Source organism: Rattus norvegicus, chromosome 3 (assembly GCF_036323735.1).
Source record: "Rattus norvegicus strain BN/NHsdMcwi chromosome 3, GRCr8, whole genome shotgun sequence".
NCBI lineage: Eukaryota > Metazoa > Chordata > Mammalia > Rodentia > Muridae > Rattus > Rattus norvegicus.
In genome coordinates, this window is record NC_086021.1 from 64,438,607 (window position 1) to 64,464,735 (window position 26,129).

General features: G+C 43.1%; 1 non-coding gene across 1 annotated transcript; it reads left to right on the forward strand.

Annotated features, from left to right (window-relative positions):
• Window positions 1-14,308: 14,308 nt before the first annotated feature.
• LOC120101955 (U6 spliceosomal RNA) lies at window positions 14,309-14,412 on the forward strand. The gene has a single exon (XR_005503008.1). It is a non-coding gene; the product is annotated as a U6 spliceosomal RNA (small nuclear RNA).
• The last annotated feature ends 11,717 nt before the right edge of the window (window positions 14,413-26,129 follow it).

Here is a 26,129-nt window from a genome sequence, read left to right on the forward strand (position 1 = left end):
TATAGGATGAAAAGGAAATTATTAAAAACAACTTAAATGTCCACCAACTGCGGACTGTCTAATACACCACTGCCCATCCCTTTACTAGAGCCATATGAAACTGAGAAAATAAGACAAAATCTGAGAATGTCATCCAGGATGTACTAGAGCTCCAGTATATACATATGGATATGTATGTATGTATGTGTGTATGCGTGTGTATGTGTATGTGTGTATGTGTATATGTATATGTATGTATGTGTGTATGTGTGTGTATGTATGTGTGTATTCGTGTGTATGTGTGTATGTATGTATGTGTGTATGTGTGTATGTGTGTATATGTGTGTATGTATGTGTGTATATGTATGTATGTGTGTATGTGTGTATATGTGTGTATGTATGTGTGTATATGTATGTATGTGTGTATGTGTGTATGTATGTGTGTATGTGTGTATGTGTGTATATGTGTGTATATGTGTATATGTGTGTATGTATGTGTGTATGTGTGTATGTATGTGTGTATGTGTGTATGTATGTATGTGTATGTGTGTATGTATGTATGTGTATGTGTGTATGTTTGTATGTATGTGTTTATGTGTGTGTATGTATGTGTGTATGTATGTGTGTATGTGTGTATGTGTGTATGTATGTGTGTATGTATATGTGTATGTATGTGTGTGTGCATGTGTTTCTATATATTTATATATATTTCCTCCTGAATGCTTTAGAACTACATTCATGTTAGAACTTTTATTGCAGGTAGCAGGACAACTCAATAATAAGACAGCACTTTATTTTTCAGTGTATTTCTTTTATGTCCACATGTATGAGTGTTTTGCCTGTGTACTACTGTGCAGCACATGTATTTCTAACACCTGTGAAGGTCAGAAGAGGGCACTGGATCCCCTCAAACTGGAGTTACTGATGATTGTGAGCTACCATGAGGGTGCCGGGACCTGAACCTGGGTCCACCGCAAGGGCAACATATGCTCTTAACCGATGCATCATCTGTCCAGCCCCTTAACTCCTTTTCTCTGTAGGCAACAAGGTTGCATACTCACTGAAGAGAAGATATGGATGTAGGCATGTGATAGGACTCATTGGGAGTCGTTAGGGAAGTGCAAATGACAGCAAACTGACTGGAGTTTAAATCAGAGACAGTGTCAAACGCTGAGGGCGATGCAGAGCACTTGGGATTCATGTAAAGTGGGGCGTCCACCTTACTAGAGCCCAACAGCCTCGGGGTCCAAGAAAGATCAACACGCATCTACCCGAGGGCCCAGCAGCCCCATAACTGTAGATGCACCCAAGAGAAATGGTGTGCCTTGTACAATCCAAATGCCTAGCCACATGAGTTGATAATTTGGGCTGTGTTGTTATAACTATAACATGACTTAGCAATAAAATGGAGCAAGGACTGATATACGTAATGACATGAATATATTTCAATTCCACCGTGCTAAGGGAAGGAAACCAGTCTACCTTGGGGGTGCTGCATTCAAGTACAGGACAAAACACAGATGGGGTCAGGACCTCTGGGTAGAGAAAGATTTGCCTCCAAAAAGAAGTAAGAATTTTATACCTTCAAAGAGTGGATTTCTTTTCTTTTTTTAAATATTATTTATTTATTATATATAAGTACACTAGCTGTCTTCAGACACACCAGAAGAGGGCATCAGATCCCATTACAGATGGTTGTGAGCCACCATGTGATTGCTGGGAATTGAACTCAGGACCTCTGGAAGAGCAGTCAGTGCTCTTAACCACTGAGCCATCTCTCCAACCCAAAAAGCCAATTTCTTGAACATTAATTATGACTCACAAACCAGATTTAGAGGGCCAGCAAGGCAGAACTCCGGAATAAAGTCATTATTCCAAGCCTGACAACCTGAGTTTGGTCTCTGAGACCTGCATCATGATAGGAAGGAACCAAATCTTAGAAACTGTCCTTTGACACACATACCCTCTCACATGAGTGCCATGACACATGCATACATGCACATGCACGAGTGTGCGTGCACACACGCGCACACACACACACACACACACACACACACACACACTTAATCATAAGTGGGAAACTATTCAAGCTTCTGTTTTGGAAGATTGCTCTGGTTGCTTCGTGACAAGAGGAATGGAAGGAACAAGAACTGAATGGTTTGGTGATAACATAGTTGTTTTGACCTCCTTTGTCCTCAGATAAGCAACTTGGGTGAGAGTGGGGTGAAGATGGACAAGAAGAGGTTCATTGGGAGAGATAAAACTTCTCTCAGTACCCATGGGCCACTGGTTCCAGAAACTCCACATCTAGCCCAAACCCGTAGTGTACTGACGTCACAATGTCTACCCTCCTGACATTGAGACACAACGCTGTCATCTACAAAACCCATGTTCCTTGGGGTTGGGGATTTAGCTCAGTGGTAGAGCACTTGCCTAGCAAGCACAAGGCCCTGGGCTTAGTCCCCAGCTCTGAAAAAAAGAAAAAAAAAAAAGCTATAAAACCCATGTTCCAGAACCACATACCAAGTACCAAAACATGCAAATATGTCTCACAGCATCCTAAGTAAGTTTACAGGTTCGTGTTGAGCCACATTCATTGCTGTCCTTAGCCGTTGTAGCCTGTGAACCACAGGTTGGACATGCCTGAGTCATCTCTAGATTGCCCAGTACTTATACCAAGTAACATGTAAATACTGTATAAAGAAATAGTCTGCCCCTGTTCTGTAGAGAGGAGGACTTCCTGGTGAACAGAAGGACAAGCTCTCGCTCACTCGTCTTCCTCACTGTCTATAGCCATACGCCTGATGGTGGGCAGAGCTAGCAGACCTTTACTAAAACATCAAAAAGCGGTTTGTAAAGTAGCAAGAATTTAAATGTACTGTCCCCTATGCAATCCAGATAATTAAATCTGTTTAAGAATAAAAAAAAAAAAGAAATAGTCTGTAAATAGTTCTTATTCTACATTGCTTTTAGACTAGCAATACAAGAAAAATCCAAATGCATTTAGTACAAGCACATTTTTTCTGAATATCTTTTTTTTAAAGATTTATTCATTTATTACATATGAGTACATTGTAGCTGTCTTTAGACACACCAGAAGAGGGCATCAGATCCCATTACAGATGGTTGTGAGCCACCATGTGGTTGCTGGGATTTGAACTCAGGACCTCTGGAAGAGCAGTCAGCGCTCTTAACCGCTGAGCCATATCTCCAGCCCCTTTTCTGAATATCTTTTTAATTACCAATTGGTTAGCTCTGTATGTGTGGAACTGCAGCCATGATGGGTCAAGCTGCGATTGAAGAGACTTGCTAACGCACTGGCTGAAAATCAGGAGAGATCTAGCAGTGTTCAAGGAGACTCCAAGGATTTTCTTTATTCTGTGCAGGGCTGGAGAATGAGCATCAACAGTTCTATCCTGATTCTGCCGTGAATGGCCTGCCTTTGTCTTCTGCGTGCCCGTGTTAACAACATCTGAGTGTGAAGGACTAGGAGAGCAATAGAAAATCCAGGGCATATCTGGCAGAGATTCAGGTTGTTATCTGACTTAGAAACAAAACAACAACAATAAGTGATGATGATGATGATGATGGTGGTGGTGATGATGATGATGATGATGATGATGATGATGATGATGATGATGATGATGATGATAGCTCAATCCAGTCATCCTTGCAGTAAAGAAAGACTACTCTCATACCAGAAAGGCAACAGGACAAAGGTGGAACTGTTATTTGTATTTTCTTGCAAACACAGAACAACCTAACAAGAGGTTGGAGAGTTAACTTAGTGGTTAAGAGAACTTGTTGCTTTTGCAGAGGACCCAGGTTCTGTTCCCAGCACCCACATGATGGTGGTCCTCTGTCAAGAACTGCAGTAATGGGGTGGGAGGTATAGCTCAGAGATGGAGTGCCAATGTTGCATGCACAGTCCATGTCAACACCTGGCACAGAAAAAGAAATGGGGAACCCTATCTAAGTAAGGGTCAATTTACTAAGATGGCTCTTTCTTTAATTTGACTTCTGTCTTAGGGTTGTACCGCTGTGAACAGATACCATGACCAAGGCAACTCTTATAGGAACAACATTTAATTGGGGCTGGCTTACAGCTTCAGAGATTCAGTCCATTAACATCAAGGTAGAAGCATGACATCGTCCAGGCAGACATAGTGAAAGAGGAGCTGAGAGTTCTACATCTTCATCTGAAGGCCGCTAGAAGATTGGCTCCCACATGGCTAGAATGAGGGTTTCACTGCCCACCCCCACAGTGATACACTTCCTCTAACAAGGCCACACCTACTCTGACAAAGGTCACATCTTCTAGTAGTGCCTCTCCCTGGGCCAAGCATATTCAAACCACCACAACATATAAACAAGCACGCACGCACACACACACACGCATGCACACACATGGGTATATATCCAAAAGTAACACTTGGAGAGCTTGGGAAATGGTTTAGTCAGTAAAGTGTTCAAGCTCAGTCCTCAGCATCCATGTAAAGGCAAGACAGACCACATATGTTTATAATCCCAGTGGTGGGTGGGGACAGAGACAGGTGGATCCCTGGAAAGCTTGTCTAGTCAAATTGGTGAGTTCTAGGTTCAATGAATGACCCTGTCTCTAACAGTATAGTGGTGAACAGTTGAGAAAGAGATACAATGTCAACTTCTGCCCTTACATGTATGTATGCACCTATACACAGGCACTTACACAAAAACAGACAACAGTCTGAGGGTATTAGAAAACAATTTAGAGGCCCAGGTATGATGGTGAATGCCTGAATTCTCAGTACTCAGAAGCTGAGGCAGGACAGGGTTGGAGGACAACATGATCTACACAGTAAAACCTTGTCTCAAAACAATCCAAACAAAGCAAAATGAAACATATACAGACTCCAGAAAACACTCCCCAGTTCTGTTTCCCAGGCAGCCACTGTTCTGGCTTTTGGGTACACAGTCTTTCAGTTTGATGTATAACTACATGTAAGACCACTGGTAATTTAAAGAAATATATATCTACCAGTGGGTATTAATACTTCAACTCTGATTAAACAGAGGAAATGATATGAGAAGGTACATTTAAATACTTCCAAAGGATATATCTGAATGATTCATTCGTTTTTAAAGTATTAATCCAGGGAGGATATGATGAAAACCCTGGAAATTAGTAAAATAAAATTATAGAACTATCTGGTCCCGTAGAATATTCCTTAGCAATAATATTTCGACACTAAGATTCTAGAATTGGGCTGGAGAGATGGCTCAGCAGTGAAGAGCACTGACTGCTCTGCCAAAGGTCCTGAGTTCAATTCCCAGCAACCACATGGTGGTTCAGAACCATCTGTAACAGGATCAGAGATGTCCTCTTCTGCTGTGTGTCAAGACAGGGTACCCATACTTAAAATAAATAGGTTAATTTAAGAAAAGATTCTAGAACGTTCTCTTTTGAATATTTCTTACCAATCATTCCAAAAGGACCTATTATATTTATAAGAATGTTTTGTCCTCCTGGGTGTGATTTCTAAATAACATAATAAAGTATATTCCTAAATGTTCCTAGTAACTTGAATTGAAGAAAAATATAATTAACATCAATTAGGTAATCAGGGGATGGGGAAAACAATTAGGTAATTAACAGCAAGATATGTCTTTTGATTTTTCATCACTTCTCTGCCTTTTGGCTAAGATCAACAGTATATTTGATTTTTCTTTTTAAAAATTTTTTATTGGATATTTTATTTACATTTCAAATGCTATTCCCTTTCCCAGTTTCCCATTCATCAACCCCCATCCCATCCCCCTCCCCCTTCTTCTATAAGGGTGTTCCCCCCCAAACTACCCTGCTTCCAGACTTCCCACCCTGACATTCCCCTACACTGGGGGATCCAGCCTTTGCGGGACCAAGGGCTTCTTCTCTGGTGCCCAACAAGGCCATCCTCTACTACATATGCAGCTGGAGCCATGGGTCTGTCCATGTGTACTCTCTGGGTAGTGGTTTAGTCCCTGGAAGCTCTGGTTGGTTGGCATTGCTGTTCTTATGGGGTTGCAAGCCTCTTTAGCTACTTCAACCCTCTCTCTAACTCCTCCAATGGGGACCCCATTCTCAGTTCAATGATTTGCTGCTAGCATTCTCTGTATTTGTCACACTCTGGCAGAGCCTCTTAGGAGACAGCTATATCAGGCTCCTGTCAACATGCACTTCTTGGCTTCATCAATATTGTCTAGGTTTGGTGGCTGTATATATACCTATATATGGGTTGGATCCCCAGGTGGGGCAGTGTTGTGGTTTGTCCTGAAGTTAACTGTATTTTGATGCTAATTCCACTGCCCCAAGGACAGCTGCCTAGACGAGAACTCAGAACTCAGGTGACTTCACCAGAACCACCTCTCCATTGAATTTGTAAAGTACAGGTGAGGGGCAGGTACAGGATAGAAGGAGGCCTGTCATTGGAGGAGAAGGAAGGATGGGCAGGAGAGAAGTTTGAAGGAAGAGGAGGAGACTAGAGGAAGGAGGAGAGACAGGACAGAGAGATGGAGAGAGGGGAGAAGCCATGGCAGGTGATGTTAAGATTCTGCTCTGGTATTTACAGGTTGTTATCAATGTTCCTAAGGGATGAATGGTACCGGGCTTTGTATGTTTAAGTGGGCAATTATATCTTACCAATTGGGTCAAAGATTATTGTGTTGTGTGTTCTTTTATGTGAGGGTTTGAGTGTAGGAAAGTGTGCGGCTGGGATGTGTTTCCGCCAAGATATCTAGCAGATATCTTGGGCACCTCGGTGCAGGACCTAGTGAGGTAAAAGACAACCATACTTTTTATTTTTATATTATTACAACAACAGGGCAGGCTCTAAATGGCTTTTCCTTAAGTTTCTGCTCCAAATTATGTCTCCATATCTCCTCCTATGAATATTTTTGTTCCCCCTTTTAAGAAGGACTAAGCATCCTCACTTCGGTCGTCCTTCTTCTTGAGCTTCATGTGGTCTGTGGATTGTATCTTGGGTAATTTGAGCTTTTGGGCTAATATCCACTTAACAGTGAGTGCATATCATGTGTGTGTGTGTGTGTGTGTGTGAGAGAGAGAGAGAGAGAGAGAGAGAGAGAGAGAGAGAGAGAGAGAGAGAGAGATTGGGTTACCTCACTCAGGATGATATTTTCTAGTTCCATCCATTTGCCTATGAATTTCATGAAATCATTGCTTTTGATAGCTGAGTAATATTCCACTGTGTAAATAAACCACATTTTCTGTATCCATTCCTCTGTTGAAGGGCATCTGGGTTCTTTCCAGCTTCTGGCTATTATAAATAAGGCTGCTATGAACATAGTGGAGCATGTGTCTTTGTTGTATGTTAGAGCATCATTTGGGTATATGCCCAGGAGTGGTATAGCTGGGTCCTCAAGTAGTACAATGTCCAATTTTCTGAACCTTGAGAATGGTCTTTTTAATTTTTCCAGAATAGTTGTACCAGCTTGCAACAATGGAGGAGTGTTCCTCTTTCACCACATCCTCCACAGCATCTGTTGTCACCTGAGTTTTTGATCTTAGCCACTCTGATTGGTGTGAGGTGGAATCTCAGTGTTGTTTTGATTTGCATTTCCATTATGACTAAGGATGTTGAATATTTCTTCAAGTACTTCTCAGCCATTCCATATTCCTCAGCTGAGAATTCTTTGTTTAGCTCTGTACCCCATTTTTAATAGGGTTCTTTGGCTCTCTGTATTCTAATTTCTAGAGTTCTTTGTATATATTGGATATTAGCCCTCTATTGGATGTACGATTGGTAAAGATCTTTTCCCAATCTGTTGGTTGTCGTTTTGTCCTAACAACAGTGTCCTTTGCCTTACAGAAGCTTTGCAGTTTTATGAGGTCCCATTCTTGATCTTAGAGCATAAACCATTGGTGATTTGTTTGGGGATTTTCCCCAGTGTCCATGTGTTTGAAGCTCTTCCCTACTTTTTCTTCTATTAGTTTGAGTATCTGGCTTTATGTGAATGTCCTTGATCCACTTGGACTTCAGCTTTATACAGGGTGATAAGCATGGATCGATCTGCATTCTTCTACATGCTGACCTCCAGTTGAACCAACACCATTTGTTGAAAATGCTATCTTTTTTCCATTGGATGGTTTTAGCTCCTTTGTCAAAGATCAAGTGACCATCAGTGTGTGGGTTCATTTCTGGGTCTTCAATTCTATTCCATTGATCAACCTGCCTGTCTCTGTACCAATACCATACAGTTTTGTTTTTGTTTTTTTATCACTGTAATACGGCTTGAGGTCAGGGATGGTTATTCCCCCAGAAGTCCTTCTATTGTTGAGGATAGTTTTCGATATCCTGGGGTTTTTGTTATTCTAAATGAATTTGCAAATTGCTCCCTCTAACTCTATGAAGAATTGAATTGGCATTTTGATGGGGATTGCATTGAATCTGTAGATTGCTTTTGGCAAGATGGTTATTTTTACTATATTAATCCTGTCAATCCATGAGCACGGGAGGTCTTTCCATATTCTGAGATCTTCTTAAGTTTCTTTCTTCAGAGACTTGAAGTCTTGTCATACAGATCTTTAACTTGCTTGGCTAGAGTCACACCAAGGTATTTTATGTTATTTGTGATTATTGTGAAGGGTGTTGTTCCCCTAATTTCTTTCCCAGCCTGTTTATCCTTTGAGTAGAGGAAGGCTACTGATTTGTTTGAGTCAATTTTATACCCAGTCAGTTTGCTGAAGTTGTTTATCAGGCTTAGTAGTTCTCTAGTGGAACTTTTGGGGTCACTTAAGTATACTATCATATCATCTGCAAAGAGTGATATTTTGAGTTCTTTGTTTCCAATTCGGATCTCTTTTGACCTCCTTTTGTTGTCTGATTGCTCTGGCTAGGACTTCGAGTACTATATTGAATAGGTAGGGAGAGAGTGGGCGGCCTTGTCTAATCCCTGATTTTAGTGGGTGTTGGGAGCCATGCCCTTAAAACCCTCCATTATTGATGTTAATAGTATAGTTAGAGTTAAGTATGACTGGGTTCATGGAAAATCCCTAGCCAGCTGCAGAAAACTAATACAAATCTGGTGGTCAGGATGCCCAATGATATGACCAAACTGTGACCTTTCTGAAAAACCAACATCCTGTTGACATCAGCTGACCACACCAGTACTGTGTCTTTGGCTTGCATAGAGGCTTCCTACTTCCCCCCTCCCTCTGTTACCCCTGCTATGGTATAAATTCAGCCTTGGAAAAAAATAAAATTGTCACCTTGATCAGACTCTTGTCTTGGCGTCCTTCTTCAAGTCTCTTGTCCCCCATTCTCTCCTAGGTGGTCCACAACCTCTGCTGACTGCCCTGCAGACTGGGGCAAGTAGGATTGCTTCAAGTTTCTCTCCATTTAGTTTGATGTTGGCTACTGGTTTGCTGTATATGGCTTTTACTATGTTTATGTATGGGCCTTGAATTCCTGGGTCCTCCCCCCTTGACCACTACTTGAGAAAATGCCTTACCGGTGGATCTCATGAAGGCATTTCCACAACTGAAGCTTCTTTTTCTGTGATAATTCCAGCTTGTGTCAAGTTGACACACAAACACATCACTATTAAGCCTCAAACCTTACTTTCTTATTCATCCCCAAGATCTAAATAACTTTAAGAGTCACACAGTCGGGCTGGAGAGATGGCTCAGCGGTTAAGAGCACTGACTGCTCTTCCAGAGGTCCTGAGTTCAATTCCCAGCAACCACATGGTGACCCACAACCATCTGTAAAGAGATCCAATGCCCTCTTCTGGTGTCTCTGAAGACAGCTACAGTGTACTTATATATAATAAAATAAAATCTTAAAAAAAAAAGATTTATTTATTAAAAAAAAAAAGAGTCACACAGTCTATACATATTAAAAGTTCAATCCATTTAAAATAGCCAATATCTTTTAAAATTCAAAATCTTTTTAAAATTCAAAGTCTCTTAACTGTGGACTCCACTAAATACTTTCTTACTTCAAGAGGGAAAAATATCAGGGCACAGTCACAATTAAAAGGGAAAATCAAACTCTTAACTGTCCAATGTCTGGGATCCACCAATGATCTTCTAGGCTCCTCCAAGGGCTTGGGTCACTTCTCCAGCTCTGCCCTTTGTAGCACATACCTTGTCTTCTAGGCTGCAGATGCCTGTACTCCACTGCTGCTCTTGGTGGTCATCTTATGGTACTGGCATCTCCAAAACGCTGCTGTCCTCCACTGCAGCTAGGCTTCACCAATAGCCTCTCACAGGCTCTCTTCATGGTGCCAAACCTCAACTCCTTTACGTAACTCCTTCAGTCCTGGGCCATCAATTGCAACTGAGGGTGCACCTTCACCAATGGCCTTCCCTGACCTCTCACAGTGCCCAGCCTCAGCTGTTCTTCATGACCCCTTCATGCCTTCAAAACCAGTACCACCTGGGTGACTCTTACACATCACCAAGTCCAGCCACAGCACGAGGTACAACCTTGACTTTCTCTGGAACACAGCCTCTTTGTGCTCTCAGAAACACTTCCCAGAAGATTTCACCTCAATGATGCTGGTCTGTTCTTAATTGCCACTAATTTCTTAGCTCCAGCTGACCAGCATCAATAGTCCCAGTAACTCAAAGGTTCACTTTAGTAATCACAACTGATTCTTCTGCCCCAGCTAACCAAAACCCACAGAATCTTCACAATCAAACAACATGGCCCTGATAAGAGTCTTTAATCTTCCCTCTGAAACTTCACAAGCCAGACCTCCATCTTCTGCACTTAACATCCCAATAGTTCTTCTAGCTCAAAGTTCCAAAGTCCTTCCACAGTCCTCCCCAAAACATGGTCAAGTTGTAACAGAATACCCTACTCCTCACAAATACCAATTTGTCTTAGTCAGGGTTTCTATTCCTGCACAAACATCATAACTAAGAAGCAAGTTGGGGATAAGAGGGTTTATTCAGCTTATGTCCACATTGCTGTTCATCACCAAAGGAAGTCAGGACTGCCTTACATGAAGGCATTTCCACAGCTGAGGCTCCTTTTCTGTGATGACTTCAGCTTGTGTCAAATTGACACACAAAGCCAGCCAGTACAACATGTCTTTAAGCCTAACCTTATTAAGGAAAAATAAAGAAAAACTGTAGGTGCTTTACATCATCCTTTATACAGTTTCTCTTAGTTTTAAAAAAACAAAATATTTGGAGCAGCCAAAAACTACCAAGGCATGATATGAATGGTCAGATAATGCTACAGAACTTATAACAAACAAAAAAATGACAACAGGCTTTAGAAACAGATTCCTTAAAGAGAGAGGCAACATCTAACCTGATGTTTTTTCCTTTACAGCTGACTATCGGTTTACCAAGTGTGCACAGTACTACCCTGCTATTTTCGGTGTCAGACACTGCAATGAACTGAATGTTTACATCTTCCTCAAATTTGAAACCATGTTCCCCAAAATTCTAGAGGTGGGGCCCTTCGAAATAATTAGAAAATGAAGGTAGAGCCTTCACTATGGAATTAGTTCTCTTTTGAAAAGGTTCCAGAGACTGGAGATGACTGACTGCTCTTCCAGAGGTCCGGAGTTCAAGTCCCAGCAACCACATGGTGGCTCACAACCATCTGTAATGGGATCCCATGCCCTCCTCTGGTGTGTCTGAAGACAGCGACAGTGTACTCATATAAATAAAATAGATAAATAAATCTTTAAATGAAAAGAACAAAAGGGCTCCAAGGAGCTAGCTTGCACCTTCTCCTTATTCCTAAGAACAAGAATTTGGCAGTTAGCAACCTGGAAGTGGCCCTTACCAGGATCTGGCCAGTCTAGCATCCAGTCTCAGACTTCCAGCCTTCAAAAGTCCATGTGTGATGGGACCTGATCATGTTGTTTTGGGGAAGGACTTTGGAAATGTTTCGAACCTTAACCTGGAAAAGATATTGAGTTCTCAGAGTTTAATGAGCTGTTTCTGTGGGAGCCTGTAAGAAAAGAACTCTGAGAGAAATGTAGACAATGAGGCCTGGCTTGTAAAGTTTCAGAGAGACGTTTGAGAGTTCCTTAAAAACTCCATCAATGTCACTCATGCAATATATTTAAATTAAGGATCTGTGAAGCCTTTTTTTTTTTTTTTTTTTTTTAACTGGGATAATGGACGCTCGTTAGCTGGAACTGAAAAATCGACTGTGGTTAATAAGAGGCCAATCAGCTTCACTGAGGCAAAACCTTCTGGAAAATTCTTCCTCAAAGTTAGGACGTAACCATTATATGTGCTGGGGGCCAAGACTGCACACCAAACTGGCAACAGAACTTGGCAAACAATGTGTAAGAATCTCCCACGTGGTACTTTTTTGAAAGCACAACGGGGTCATGGAGAGTAGCTCGTCTTAATTCTAAAGCCCCAAAATCCACATTCCTTCTCACAAAAGCATGGTCAGGCCTATTACAGCAATACCCTAGTCCCTGGTGCCAACTTCTGTTTTAGTTAGAGTTTCATTGCTATGAACAGATACCATGACCAAGGCAATTCTTATAAAGGGCAACATTTAATTGGGGCTGACTTACAGGTTCTGAGGTTCAATCCATCATCATCAACGTGGAAACATGGCAGCATCCAGGCAGGCATGGTGCTGTAGGAGCTGAGAGTTCTGTATCTTGTTCCGAAGACAAACAGGAGAAGACTGGCTCCCACATGTTTAGGAGAAGGGTCTCATTGCCCAGCCCCACAGTGACACACTTCCTTCAACAAGGCCACACCTCCTAGTAGTGCCACTCGCTGGGCCAAGCATATTCCAACCACCACAGATAGTCATCAAGTATAGCAGCAAGTGAGGACTGAGGTTGATGGAAAACTATGTGTGTTTTGGGTGTCAGAGCTGGAGAAGTGGAGCTGCCCAAGCCAAAAGATACGTGAATCCCAAATGCTGGACAGTCACTGAGTTATTTACACTGTTGGGTTTTGGTTTTGGTTCGATCTCATTGTAAACATGCCCTGGTTCTTCCCTCATAGAATAAGAACACATGCAACTTATTTTGGATTTTATGGGAGACCACAGTCTTGTGATATATATATATATATATATATATATATATATATATATATATATATTTTTTTTTTTTTTAACAAGAACTTGGACTTTTAAATTTTTTAAGTCTGTGAGACTTTTAAATTTGGACTGTGCTATATTGTGATAATAACGTAAGATGTCAGGGACAAGAAAAGGAAATTAATACACACACATACAAGCATATATGCATATGCATTTGAATGGTCAATAAATGAACTGGCTAGATGCCATAAATATCAAGGATTTACACATATTCCAAGAAGAGAGTAGGAGGAGGTTCTTAAATGCATTGGAGTCTTTATTCTAAAATTGGGCGTGGTAGTGCATGCCTGTAATCTCAGCACTAGGGAGGAAGAGTCTAGAGGATTGTCACCATTTCAAGGCTAGCCTGGTCTACATAGCAATTTCCAGACCAGATAGCTATATAGCAAGATTCTGTTTCAAAGGAAGGAAGGAAGGAAGGAAGGAAGGAAGGAAGGAAGGAAGGAGGGAGGGAGGGAGGGAGGGAGGGAGGGAAGGAATGAGGGAAGGAGGGGGGAGCTTCACTGAAAAGTGATGCCTAATGGTGAGTCGAGCCACTTCTAAAGCCTCACAACTAGAGTTATTAGGGGTGATTTACAAACTATGCCGAAGCATCCCTGAAGTCTCATAAACACACAGCCATAGACTACATAAGTTGATAGCCCTGCGGTTCAATTTACAATGTATATTTTTAGAAAATATGTGGTGTTCACCAGTAGCCAGAACAACTCTGTGTCAGTTAGAGATCCAGCAAGGAACAGATAGCACTTCCAAATGAGGGATTGAGGATGGGACCATTTGCAGTGTGGGCCAGGGCTAAAAGAACACCTGGAAAGAATGGTGTCGCGCCCTGGGATGAGCTGTTGGGTAGAACAGCAGTACAGTCGCTGGCAATGAGTTTGCCGCTGTGAGAGCGGCTGCCTGTAAGAACCATGGCCCTCACAAAAGGCCACAGAGAACCTTCAGTGACCATAAAAGGAAGGAGGTGGCAGACAAGCCTGCCTCCCTGTTCACCTCGTGTTTTTATTTGCTAAACATGGCACCTCTGTGTGGGAAAGGGGAAAGCCAATCTGGAGGAGGAAATGGGAGAATATTCCACTCACATCGGTGTCCTACCTTGATCATTAGTAGCCACGTCTGTGGACCTCGGGGCAAAGCCAGCTAGAAACACCAATGATAAATACCCATGGTGATGAGTTGGTTAAGGTCTTACCTTGGCTACTAATTCTAATTCTGTAGAGAAAGGATTCACATTAAAAGAACTAGGAAGAGTGCTCGCTTCGGCAGCACATATACTGAAATCGGAACGACACAGAGATTAACATGGCCGCTGCGCAAGGATGACACGCAAATTGGTGAAGCGTTCCACAATTTTAAAGAAAGAAAAAAAAAGAACTGGGAAGAAAAGGCAAGTTAAGAAAGAAAGGTGTTTCTTGCTGTCAGCAATTAGTACTTGGTTTCTGCACACCAGGCAATATGTCTAGAAGCCAACTGGGGTGTCTTTGTACTGAACTAGAAGAAAAGTACCATCCTGCTCATGGCTTAAACTGGTCAACGAATGCTGGAGATTTATTCAAGCAAGGGTTGGAACCATCCCGATGTTTATAATAGATATTAACCTCAGAGAAACAACGTACGAAGCAGAAATGGATAGGTAATAAGGGGATAGAGCCCTCCCCGAATCAAAATGGCTAAACAGTATTCTGGACATCGCAAAGCCGCCGTCTGCTGTAAGAGTAAAATTTATTTCAATTTGTAAACAAGTCGACATGAATTGGAGACAACACACCTGTAGCCATTCTTACCTAAAAATAATGTCTAACGATTGGGGGAAGATGTAGGTTGACGTCAAGGCGATACATGATTGGACAGTAGAGAGTGGGGGCGGGGACAAAGTTTTTGTAAGGCGGGAGAGAGGAGGAAGGACAGAGATCAGGAAGGAGTCTGCAGAGAAGGGTGGTTCAGATTTAGGTGAATTAAATCGATTTTTATCTTGTCTAGGTGGGCGGTTTATATCTTTATCAATGGGCAGTGAATTTATTGTGTGAATGAATTGTGGATCGAGAATTTAACATATAAATCTAATTGCTAAATTACAAGTTTCTGAAACTTTGATTTTACTGGGCTAAAGAGGACAGTGTGTGAAAGAAATGGCTGGGGGGCTGGGGATTTAGCTCAGTGGTAGAGCGCTTACCTAGGAAGCGCAAGGCCCTGGGTTCGGTCCCCAGCTCCGGAAAAAAAAAAAAGAACCAAAAAAAAAAAAAAAAAAAAAGAAAGAAATGGCTGAGAGGCAGTTAGAGTGTACGATGTGGTTCTGTTGCCCGCATGGAGCGCAGGGCCTGCAGAATGAGATGAGGTGTGTGTGTGTGTGTGTGTGTGCGCGCGCGCTTGCGCCAGGCATGGTAACTACTGCCTAGGGGAATGTGCAAGGAGGGTGACTTAAAGGGAGACAGTTGAGACTGAGTGGCTTTCCGACAGAGCGGCAGAGTAGCAGCCGGAGTGAGCAGATCCAGCTCTCGGGAGCTGAAAGCAAACGATCCTTTTTAAATTTTACTGCAACAGGAAGAAATGTCCAGATGAAGACCTGAGATTTCATAGGTTTAGAAAATTAATTTTCCTTAAAAAATTGTTTTTGTTGTTTGTTTCCTTTTTTAAAAATCTTATGCATCTCATTTTCCCAGCGCCATTTATTACTAAATGGTATTTATTCTCAGGGGTTTAAAATGGATGTCATCCTTAATGCTGAGAACATGGTTTTTGGAAAAGCACTGGAGAGGAAAGACGATCAACTGAGTTCCTGCCATTTGGTTCAACAAAGTTGTAGGAAACTTTGAACGCACTTTAAGAAACAGGCTCCGATTTCCTTCCTGGTGTCTGAAGATGCCCAAATATCTCAGAGCCACGCAGCACACTTCACGCCAGTGATGCAGCAGATTTTACCAGCCCCTCCATACGGGGTAGAGTCATTGTCATTCAACAAAGTAAGAAGTGAGAGCAAAACAACTCACAATGAAATGTTCCTCTTGTTGAATTTTCTATATATAATCATACCAGTAAAAATGTAAAGTAAGCCAGGTGGTAGTGGTGCACACCTTTAATCCAAGCACTAGGGAGTAGAGGCAGGTGCATCTCTGTAAGTTCGAGGCCAGCTTGGTCACAGAGTGAATTCTAGGATAGCCAAGGCTACACAGAGAAACCCTGTCTTGAAAACATAAAAATAAAAATAAGACCTTTGTATAGCTAGTGGCAAAGCATGTGTTTACTTAGTGTGAGTCATTAGGTTCAATCCCTAGCAGCCCAATTAATTAATTAATAGTACAATATCAAAAATGTAATTAGAAGGCTGAAGAAATTGTTCACTGGCTAAGGGCACTTTCTGTGCAAGCAGAAGACTTGAGTTCAAATCCCCAGCACCCATGTGAAAAGTCAGGCATTGATGTGCCTGTCTGGAACCCCAGCACTGAGTGGTAGAGACAGGTGAATCCTAGGAGCTTGGGGGCCAGCCAGCCTAGCAAAAATAGTTAAACTTTCAGTAGAGAGTGATGGAGGAGGACACTCAGTATCCTCTTCTGGCTTCCAAATGAATATTTATGACAACATGGATACACAGAGGGAGGGACAAGCATGCGTGCATACACACAATTAATTAATTCTGCCCAATTACAAGACTGGGACCTGGGGATATAACTCAGCGGTTAAGAGCAGTGGCTGCTCTTCCAGAGGACCTGAGTTCAATTTCCAGTACCCACATAGTGGCTTAGAACCATCCAGAACTACAGTTCAGGACATCTGAGGCCCTCTTCTGGCTTCCTGGGGCACTGGACATGAATGTGGTACACAGATGTACATACAGGCAAAATACCACCCACATAAAATATTAAAATTTTGAAAGAAATAAAAGAAAAAGAGGGAAGGGGAAGAGGAGGGGGGGAAGGGGGAGGGGCTGCTGATATAATCCAGTGGGTAAAGTGCAAAGTAAGCATTTCAACTTACATTTCATCCCAGAACTAATGTAAATGTGGAAGGAGAGAACAGACTCCACAAAGTTGTCCTCTGACCTCTGACACACCACAAGTGCAGTGATAGTCACCTGCCTATTGACACATATTTCACATACACACACACACACACACACACACACCATTTTTCAAACATTTAAGAGAGGGCTTTGGGGGTTGGGGATTTAGCTCAGTGGTAGAGCGCTTGCCTAGGAAGCGCAAGGCCCTGGGTTCGGTCCCCAGCTCCGAGAGAAAAAAAAAAAAAAAGAGAGGGCTTTGGGACGGATGATCTAGCTGGATGAGTAGTCATGTTTGCTGGCAAGCCTGCTGATCTGAGTTTAATCCCCGGGACTTACAGGGTAAGAGAGAACAGACTCCCAAAGGCTGTCCTCTGTCCTCCAGCTCATGATGAAGCCTCCTGCACATGCACGCATAAATAAAACATAAGTGACATTTATATTTAAAGAGGCTTAGACCGTACAGAGAAAGGCTTCCCCATGTTAAACTCCGCACGAGAGTACTACAGAGGGGCAGAACAAGTTTATGTTAACAGGACCTCGCTATCTCTAGATCGTGATGGTGAAGGAAGTCTCACTATGACGCAGCTGCTCAGAACTGCACCCTCACTCACGGCGAGTGCCTGTTATCCTGGTGAACTCTAGGAGAAATCTATGGTTCCTACTGCCGCCGTTCACTTCCTGGCTTCGCTGAGGTACCTGGGGAAGTGTGCCGGAAGCTCTGTATAACTTTCACAAGCCTCTGAGTTTATTACTTAAACACATTTTCAAAGGTTCCACGCTCTGCAATTCAATACGTTTAATATTCCTGAAAGTCAGAATTACCGGCTGGTGGGTGTAGGGACAGGGCGTGAGTACCAAGCAGATCAGGCAGAATGTTTGGGCGGCGGGATAATCCTGTGTCTAGATTGTGGTCGTGATTGTGCGGTTCGATGCATGTGTAATAATTCATCAGGCTGCCTACGAACGCAATGTCAGTTTTATTATCATTTTAATATTTATAAAATTTGTCATCTTTTATTTAAAGTGTTGAAGGGTTTAGAGTAAGACTTTCATTTAGGCGTTGGGACATTGGGCAGATAAATCTGTTTTATACAGTATGGACGAAGAGTAGCATAGCTGATCTAGAGGCAATTCAATCTCCTAGCCAAGATCTCATAGCACACCGCCCAGCACTGAGACAATAGCATTGCTCATTTGTGTCTGTGGCTTTAATTTACGGGATTCATTTTGTTCGATGCCTAGGTAGGTCTTAGCAGGCTTGAAGGTCATTGAGGATGGACCCTTCCCTCATCATCAACAGCTTGTAAAACCAGGAATGAAAGACAACTGGGATTTACATCTTAGCTCTCTGATCCTAGGTGAGGACACAGCATTCTAGTAGCCCTAAAGGTCTAAACGGATAACTGTCTGAACCTTACAAGGTCATGTCTAGCCTGAGGCTTCCCAGCAGAGAAGAGAGACGTACCAGACACATCTTTTCTCCTCCTGTAAAGAGTGAGCCTAAATGGGCCTGTTGATCACCTGGGCAGGAACACACCCACTAGAGAAAGCTGGTTGTTGTACAGACTTCAGACATAGTGTAAATCCCAAGCAGGGAATGAAATCTATATGGTAGGGAAGATGCCTGGCTTCCACAAAGCATGATCTAGGTGGGACGATGCAAGTCTATGGACTTAGCTTGTCACATGTGAATGCAGAAGGATCAGGAAATCAATGTCATCCTCAGCAGGGGGTGGGGTGTGGTGGGGGTGGCATGGTGGTGCACACCTTTAATCCTAGCAAACAGAGGCTGGGATCCCTGAGTTTGAGGCCAGCCCGATCTACAGAGTGAGTTTCGGGACATACAGGAGTATACAGAGAAACCTTGTCTCAGAAAACAAGAAAAAGTGTGTGTGTGTGCGTGTGTGTGTGTGTGCGTGCGTGTGTGTGCGTGCGTGTGTGTGCGTGCGTGTGTGTGTGCGTGCGTGTGTGTGCGTGTGTGTGTGTGTGCGTGTGTGTGTGCGTGTGTGTGTGCGTGTGTGTGCGTGTGTGTGCGTGTGTGTGTGCGTGTGCGCGCGTGTGTGTGTGAGTGTGTGTGCGTGCGTGTGCGTGTGTGCGTGTGTGTGTGCGTGTGTGCGTGTGTGTGTGCGTGTGTGTGTGTGTGTGCGTGTGTGTGTGCGTGCGTGTGCGTGTGTGCGTGTGTGTGTGCGTGTGTGTGTGCGCGTGTGTGTGTGCGTGTGTGTGTTCGTGTGTGTGTGCGTGTGTGTGTGTGCGTGTGTGTGTGTGTGTGCGTGTGTGTTGGGGGATAAACTCTGACTGCGATGAAGGTTAGCACACAGTTTCTTTGGCAGAGATTCATTCCCAGCCCTTGAGAGGAGCCTCACTGCATTGTGTAATAAACGCTACCATCTTCTTCATGCTTTCTGTTGCATCTGAATCCTTCCGACAGAATCACAAGGAGGAGGGAACAGAGGGAGTGAGATCTCACGGACAAGTCTACGAGGAGAGTTGTCAAGAGCTGGTTTTAAAAGTATGCATTTCCCTTTGTGTGTATCTACAACTCGATCTGTGTGGCCGCTTCTACTATGGCATATGCGTGGAGGTCAGAGGACAGCCTTGCGTGTCGGTCCTCCCTTTCCACCCTGTGGCTTCTACATGGGCTCTGGAGATGCAACTACAAACCGTCAGGCATTCCTGGCAAACATGTTTACCCACTGAGCCGTCTTCTCAGGCCTAGACTAAGTTGTTGAGATCATCTGTTCTCTTGTCTAAGTATCCCCATATTTTGTAAAACCGTTTTGTAAGACTGCCATGGACTAAGAGATTCCATTTTACCAACAGCTCTGACTCCATTTTGAGGTCAGAGAATGACTTTGTACCTTAGTGGACACACAGATAGTACTATCCGCCTAGCACCACCCACAAGGCACAAAGTGATAAATAGCATATTACTAAAAATAGAAAGGGTGTCCACCACTCTGTGAACTTTTGGGACTGTAGAACCACATGGAGATATTAAAGATCATATCAGGGGCTGGCAAGATGGCTCAACGGGAAAGGCGCTTGCTGCCAAGAATAATTCAATCTCCAAAACCCATCTGGTAGAAGGAAAGAATCTACTTCTGGGAACTGTCTTCTGACCATCACACACACACACACACACACACACACACACACACACATATATATATATATATACACATATATATATACACATATATATATATGTAATTGCCATCAAATTAGAAAGACCAGGCTGGAAAATTTATTAAACATGCCCAGTTGAGGAAAGGGGATAATGTCTTTCTTTAAGAAGCCCCAGTAAAGAAGAGGACACCTAGTTCTGCAATGTGTAATGGCCACACCAACCTGTGACATAACCAAGGGTCCTTGTGTGTCAAGGGACCAATAGGCAGAGAACCACCAAGCATCCCAAAGATTTCAGTCCCCAGCTTGGACATGACTTACATGAGTTACCATCCCCTCATCTGCCCATTTTTCCGTCTGAGCTTCTACAGCTCCCAGAATCCCACGGTTCACTTCTTCAGTTCAGCTTGCCTGTGATCCAACAGCCTGACTGTAACTTCCAGCAGACCTCCATCAGGGTTAATAATATGAACAGAGTGCAAAGACGTTTTAAGTTAGCTACTAGATTCCTGCTTCTGCCTCTCAGTTAGGCCTCCTTGAAGCTCTTGGAACTCTGCTGAGGTCTATTTAAAGACTGTGTGTGTGTGTGTGTGTGTGTGTGTGTGTGTGTGTGTGTGTGTGTGTGTGTGAGAGAGAGAGAGAGAGAGAGAGAGAAATAGTAGATAGATGACAGATAAACATCTTGTGTAATCTGAGTTACCTCGTGCAATCTTAGTAGTTAAGATTAAAATTAAACAACTTCTATTAGTCTTACTGGCTATCAAAGAAGTCGGGACTACTTGGCTACTAATTACTGCCAATTAAATTGTTGTATCTTGTGAGTTTATTGTTATTCACTAACTTTTGATGTTGTGGCAGGGGGAAAACACCAAACTAGTTTATCTGGGTTTTTCATTTCTTTTCCTTCCCTTTCTCTCCCTACCTCCTTTCTTCCTTCCCTCCCTTCTTTCTTTTTCTTTGAGACGGGGTTTCTTTGTGTAGTCCTGGTTCTAGCTTTTTTTCTTTTTTCTTTTTTTTTTTTTTTCGGAGCTGGGGACCGAACCCAGGGCCTTGCGCTCGCTAGGCAAGCGCTCTACCACTGAGCTAAATCCCCAACCCCTTAGTCCTGGTTCTAGAACTCCATCTGTAGACTAGGCTGGCCTCAGAGATCCGGATCCGGATCGGATCCGCCTCCGCCTCCGCCTCCGCCTCCGCCTCCGCCTCCGCCTCCGCCTCCGCCTCCGCCTCCGCCTCCGCCTCCGCCTCCGCCTCCGCCTCCGCCTCCGCCATTGAAAGTGTGTGCCCCCACTTTCACCACTGTGCCACCTCCACCTCCACCTCCAATACCAGCCTATTGTCTGCTTCTGATTAAAATAAATCATGGTGTGCTCAGGAGAAAGAAACAAGATATTCCTACTGGATATCTCCGGTGGAAGACGGCATTGAGTACAACAGGCTCTTGACTTTCACTTACTTAAAATTGTTTTATAATTCTGTAATTTGTAAATCCCAAATCTTCAATTTTCTGTAACTGAGAGCACTCCACAAGGATTCCCACGTGCTGTTTGCCAACCGACTCCAAAGTGGAACCGTGACTGAATCATTTTAGCGACCCTACCACTCCACGCACGGGTCCAGCCAATGAAAAGTCCAGCTCTGTATCCATTTGTAAATGTATTTAAACATTCTTTGGCTCCACATAAAAACGATCCTTTTGGGTTCTCCTCTGAAGCAGTCGTAATGTGTTTCTAGTTTCCACATTAAATGATAAATGACATAAAACCTTTGCTATCCACAAGAGAGTCATGAGTTTACTTATTTTGGGAACACTATACTTTAGTAACTTTACAGCTGGGAAAGGCTCGGAGGCACGTGAAGTTGTAACAGAAGCGATCTGCTCTGCATCTTCGCTACTTACTCTTCTGGGCTGTTTTGAATTACCTGGAATTTTAGTGTCTAATTTAAGATACAGTCCTACAATTCAAATACGGTTTTTATCTCTAGGAATGTTGCTTGGTGCTTGTTTTTGCTTGTTTTGAAGCAGCATCTTGATACGTAGCCCAGGCCAGCCTAGAACACCAGATCCTTCTGCCTCAGCTGGGATAACAGGCTACCTGCGACCTTTATTCAGTGCTCTATGTACGGCAAGCCCTCAGCATCCATTTACTGCACAAATAAGATGGCCTGACATTGCGTTTGAAATTGCTCCATTAGCTCAAAGGATGGATATTAGCTTTTGCACTCACGGCAAACATTCATTGTCTGCATTATTTATAATTGCTCTGACTTTTATCCGTTAAGAAGTTCTGGATAGCAGTAACAACTTAGGGATTGACATGGCGAAGGTTAATTTTTGAAGCATCAAGGTGGCTCAGTGAGTAAGGCACGTAAGCCTGACAACGTGAGTTCAATACCATAGAGAGAAAGACAGGAGAAATTGCCAAAAGTGGTCCTCTGACTCCACACCCCTACTTACACACACATGTAATGCACATACATGTGCATGTGCACACCCTTGCACATATACCACATCATCATCATTAAATTAAAGTTTAAAAAGTCAATTCTTCACTATTAATTGCAGGTCCCCAGGGAGCTCTCCTAGTCGTTGACACGCAGCTCCAGAGCCCAGGTCATGGAGACTGGGCCTCAGCATTTACTTCCACAGCCACACGGAGGATGGGAAGTGAGGCTGAGGAACCAGCAACCTTTTAGGTTTTCACCTAGAAAAGACACATGGCATTTGACATGTTCTACAGGACTGAGCAAATCACACGGTATCACATAAAAGGGCAAGGAAGTGCATCCCTACCGTGTGCCTAGAAGAAACATCGTTAACAATTTACATACTGGTGCACTCAGAGGGAGGGTATACTGCTCAATATACTTCTAATGAAGTTGTTAACAAAAGCGGTAGTGACCCTAGGCATTTACTACATCCCCTGTGTTCTAGCAGTCCTGCCACCTCTTCTTTCCTCCTCTGCAGGTTCACAAAACAGGGGACACCCTTCCAGTTCACTACTACCGCTAGGGCACCCCTGAGCACCAGCCAAGGTGAGAAACGCTAACACTCAAGAAAAGAAACCATATGAATGTCTAGAGAGACGCTAAGTCAAAATATAGGCATCGAAATACAACTTTAAGTGAAGAAATTAAAGATTGAAAAAGAATAGTTGTAACTGGTTAAACACAATAGTCACCAAAGAAAAGGAAGACTATCTATCTAACAGATCACCCCTCTTGAGAGCTTCGCATAGCCGGGGTAGAAATTTGCACACATTGGAGGCAGAAAGATTGTTCCCTGGCACAGGCATTCAACAGGAAGAGTGGGGCTTTTAAATCACGGTTTTATTGGAGGAAAACTAAGTCTGAACCAGAGGACTCAAAAACCCAGGAAGTGAAGTATAGCCAACTGCTGCCTGGGAGTGGGGGAGGCCAAGGGAGTCTGGGCCTGGATTGGGACCAAGTCTGTTTCAAATTTACTTGATTGAGAATTTTACTTTGAAAAGAGTACTTCATGGGACCTTTGGGAGCTGTCAAGTTCTGCCCTGGGGCGGAAGATTAACTGCTCCGAGGACCAGCGGGGAAAGCTTAGTAAATCAGAGGCCCCTTGTTTGTGGGTGTGTGGACTTACAGGTGGCATTGTAGCAGGCTGTGCCTCTCTGCAAGGCGCCTGAAGACTTCACAGTTTATGCCTCTGAACGAACCACGTGAGTGGGAAAGAAAAAAAAAATCATCGAAAGCTGGTCTGAGAACTCTGCTGGTTGAAAACAGAGATGGAAACGCAGGAAATGCTGATTACGACCTGCAAGGTGACATAAACGAACAGAAGTGTGGGAGACAAAACCAGGGACGAAGGAACGTGGAAACATGCAGAAAACAAGTGTGCTAGATATTAATCCACTCATGTCAACCGTCATCCTAAATGTCAGTTGTCTACTTTTACTAATTAAAGGACAGGAAAGCAACTCAATGTTAACTCATGAGTCAACCACCAGAAAGCCCAAAACCACTCTAAATGTAAAGGTTCATGTCTATTAAAACCAGAGAGAGAGAAATGCGCACCACACCTCACTGGTCAGAAGAAGGTAGAGCGTGACTGAGCTCACAGTCCAATGAGCTATTGGTGCTCTGTAACGCACTGGTAGCCTTGGGTTAGGGACGGGGAGCTGGTTTTTCTATCTAGTTGTCACTGGATATCTCTCTCTCTCTCTCTCTCTCTCTCTCTCTGTCTCTCTCTCTGTCTCTCTGTCTCTCTCTGTCTCTCTGTCTCTCTGTCTCTCTCTCTCTCTCTCTCTCACACACACACACACACACACACACACACACACACACGCACACACACCCCTTTCTGAATTTAAATGGAGATCCTAATGGGGATTCGATGAATCAATTACATAGAAGACAGTTAACAAAGTAAGCACTGTATAATTACTGGGTTTTTATTACTGCATGACATTAATTAACACATTGTATTTAATACTGATAAATACTTTCAAATATATTTTTATAAAGGACTGGAAATACTTCTGTCTTTTTTTTTTTGTAGTGCTTCGGGGATGAAGTGTTGAGAATACTTCTCTAAGGTAAGTGCTTGTATCTTTTTTTCTGGTGTGGTGATTTAAGTGGGAATGTTACCCACGGTCTCAGCTGTTCAATACTCCATCCCCAGTTGGTAGCGCTGCTTGAGTAGGTCTAGGAGGTATAGCCTTGCTCGAGGAAATATGTCATTGGGGATGGACTTCGAGGTTGCAAAGCCACACACCATTCTCTTCCCCTCCCCTTCCCCTCCTCCTACTCCCCACACCACTTGCTGTTCAAAGTGTGATCTCTCTCAGCTTTCAGTCCCAGTAGCCATGCGTGCTACCTACCACCATGTTGTCTCCGACATTATGAACCCTAACCCTCTGGAACTGTAAGCCCAAATTAACTCCTCCTATAAATTGCTTTGCTCATTGTGTTTTCTCTCAGCAGCAGAAAATTATAAACACACACACACATATGCATGCACACACACACACACACACACACACACACACACACCCTTCACAGCTATCAGCATCCTAGAGCTAACACCTGTTACCCTGAGTCTCTACTGACATTATCACTCACTGTCCCTAACTTACATTAGACTTCCCATAGCACTCCCTCCATAGTCCCAAGCTCTGGTGAAGAAGAGTCTTTTCACTGTCTCCACAGAGAATTTTTCCAGAATGTATCCTTTTTTTTTTTTTTTTTTTTTTTTCTATTTTTCGGAGCTGGGGACCGAACCCAGGGCCTTGCACTTGCTAGGCAAGCGCTCTACCACTAAGCTAAATCCCCAACCCCCAGAATGTATCCTTTAGTCTGTTTATTGTTTATACTCGGTGTGTATTTCTGTCTCTTCCTGTCTTCTTATGACTCGATAGGCCTTTGACCCCTGTACCCTGATACTTTTTAGGGTAAATGTTTCATTGTCAGGATGTGACCAACGTTTGTTTATCAATTATTCTCTGACTAGAGAACATCTTGACTGCTTCCAAGTTTTGCCAATCACGAATAAAGATCCCAAAAATTTGTAGAGATGGTTTTGCTTCCTTTGCATTTGTAAGCTGAGTGTGGTGGTCCACCCCTGTAATGCTGCCCCTAGGGAAGCTGAGGCTGTGGACGGCTGTGAGTTCCAGGCTCGCCTGAGCTATGGTGTGAGAACACACAAAAGAACAACCAAAACAAAAACCAAAGCAGAATAACAACAAGAACCCCAATAATAATTTATTTATTTAATTAATTTATTTAATAAATTAAGCCTGGGGGTTTAATCCCAGCACTCAAGGGGCAGCGGCAGGCAGATCTCTGAGTTCAAAGACAGCCTGGTCTACAGAGTCCAGAACAGCTGGTGCTACATAAAATGAAACACATACATACATACGTGCATATATACATACATACATACATACACACACACACACACACACACACACACATCTGTA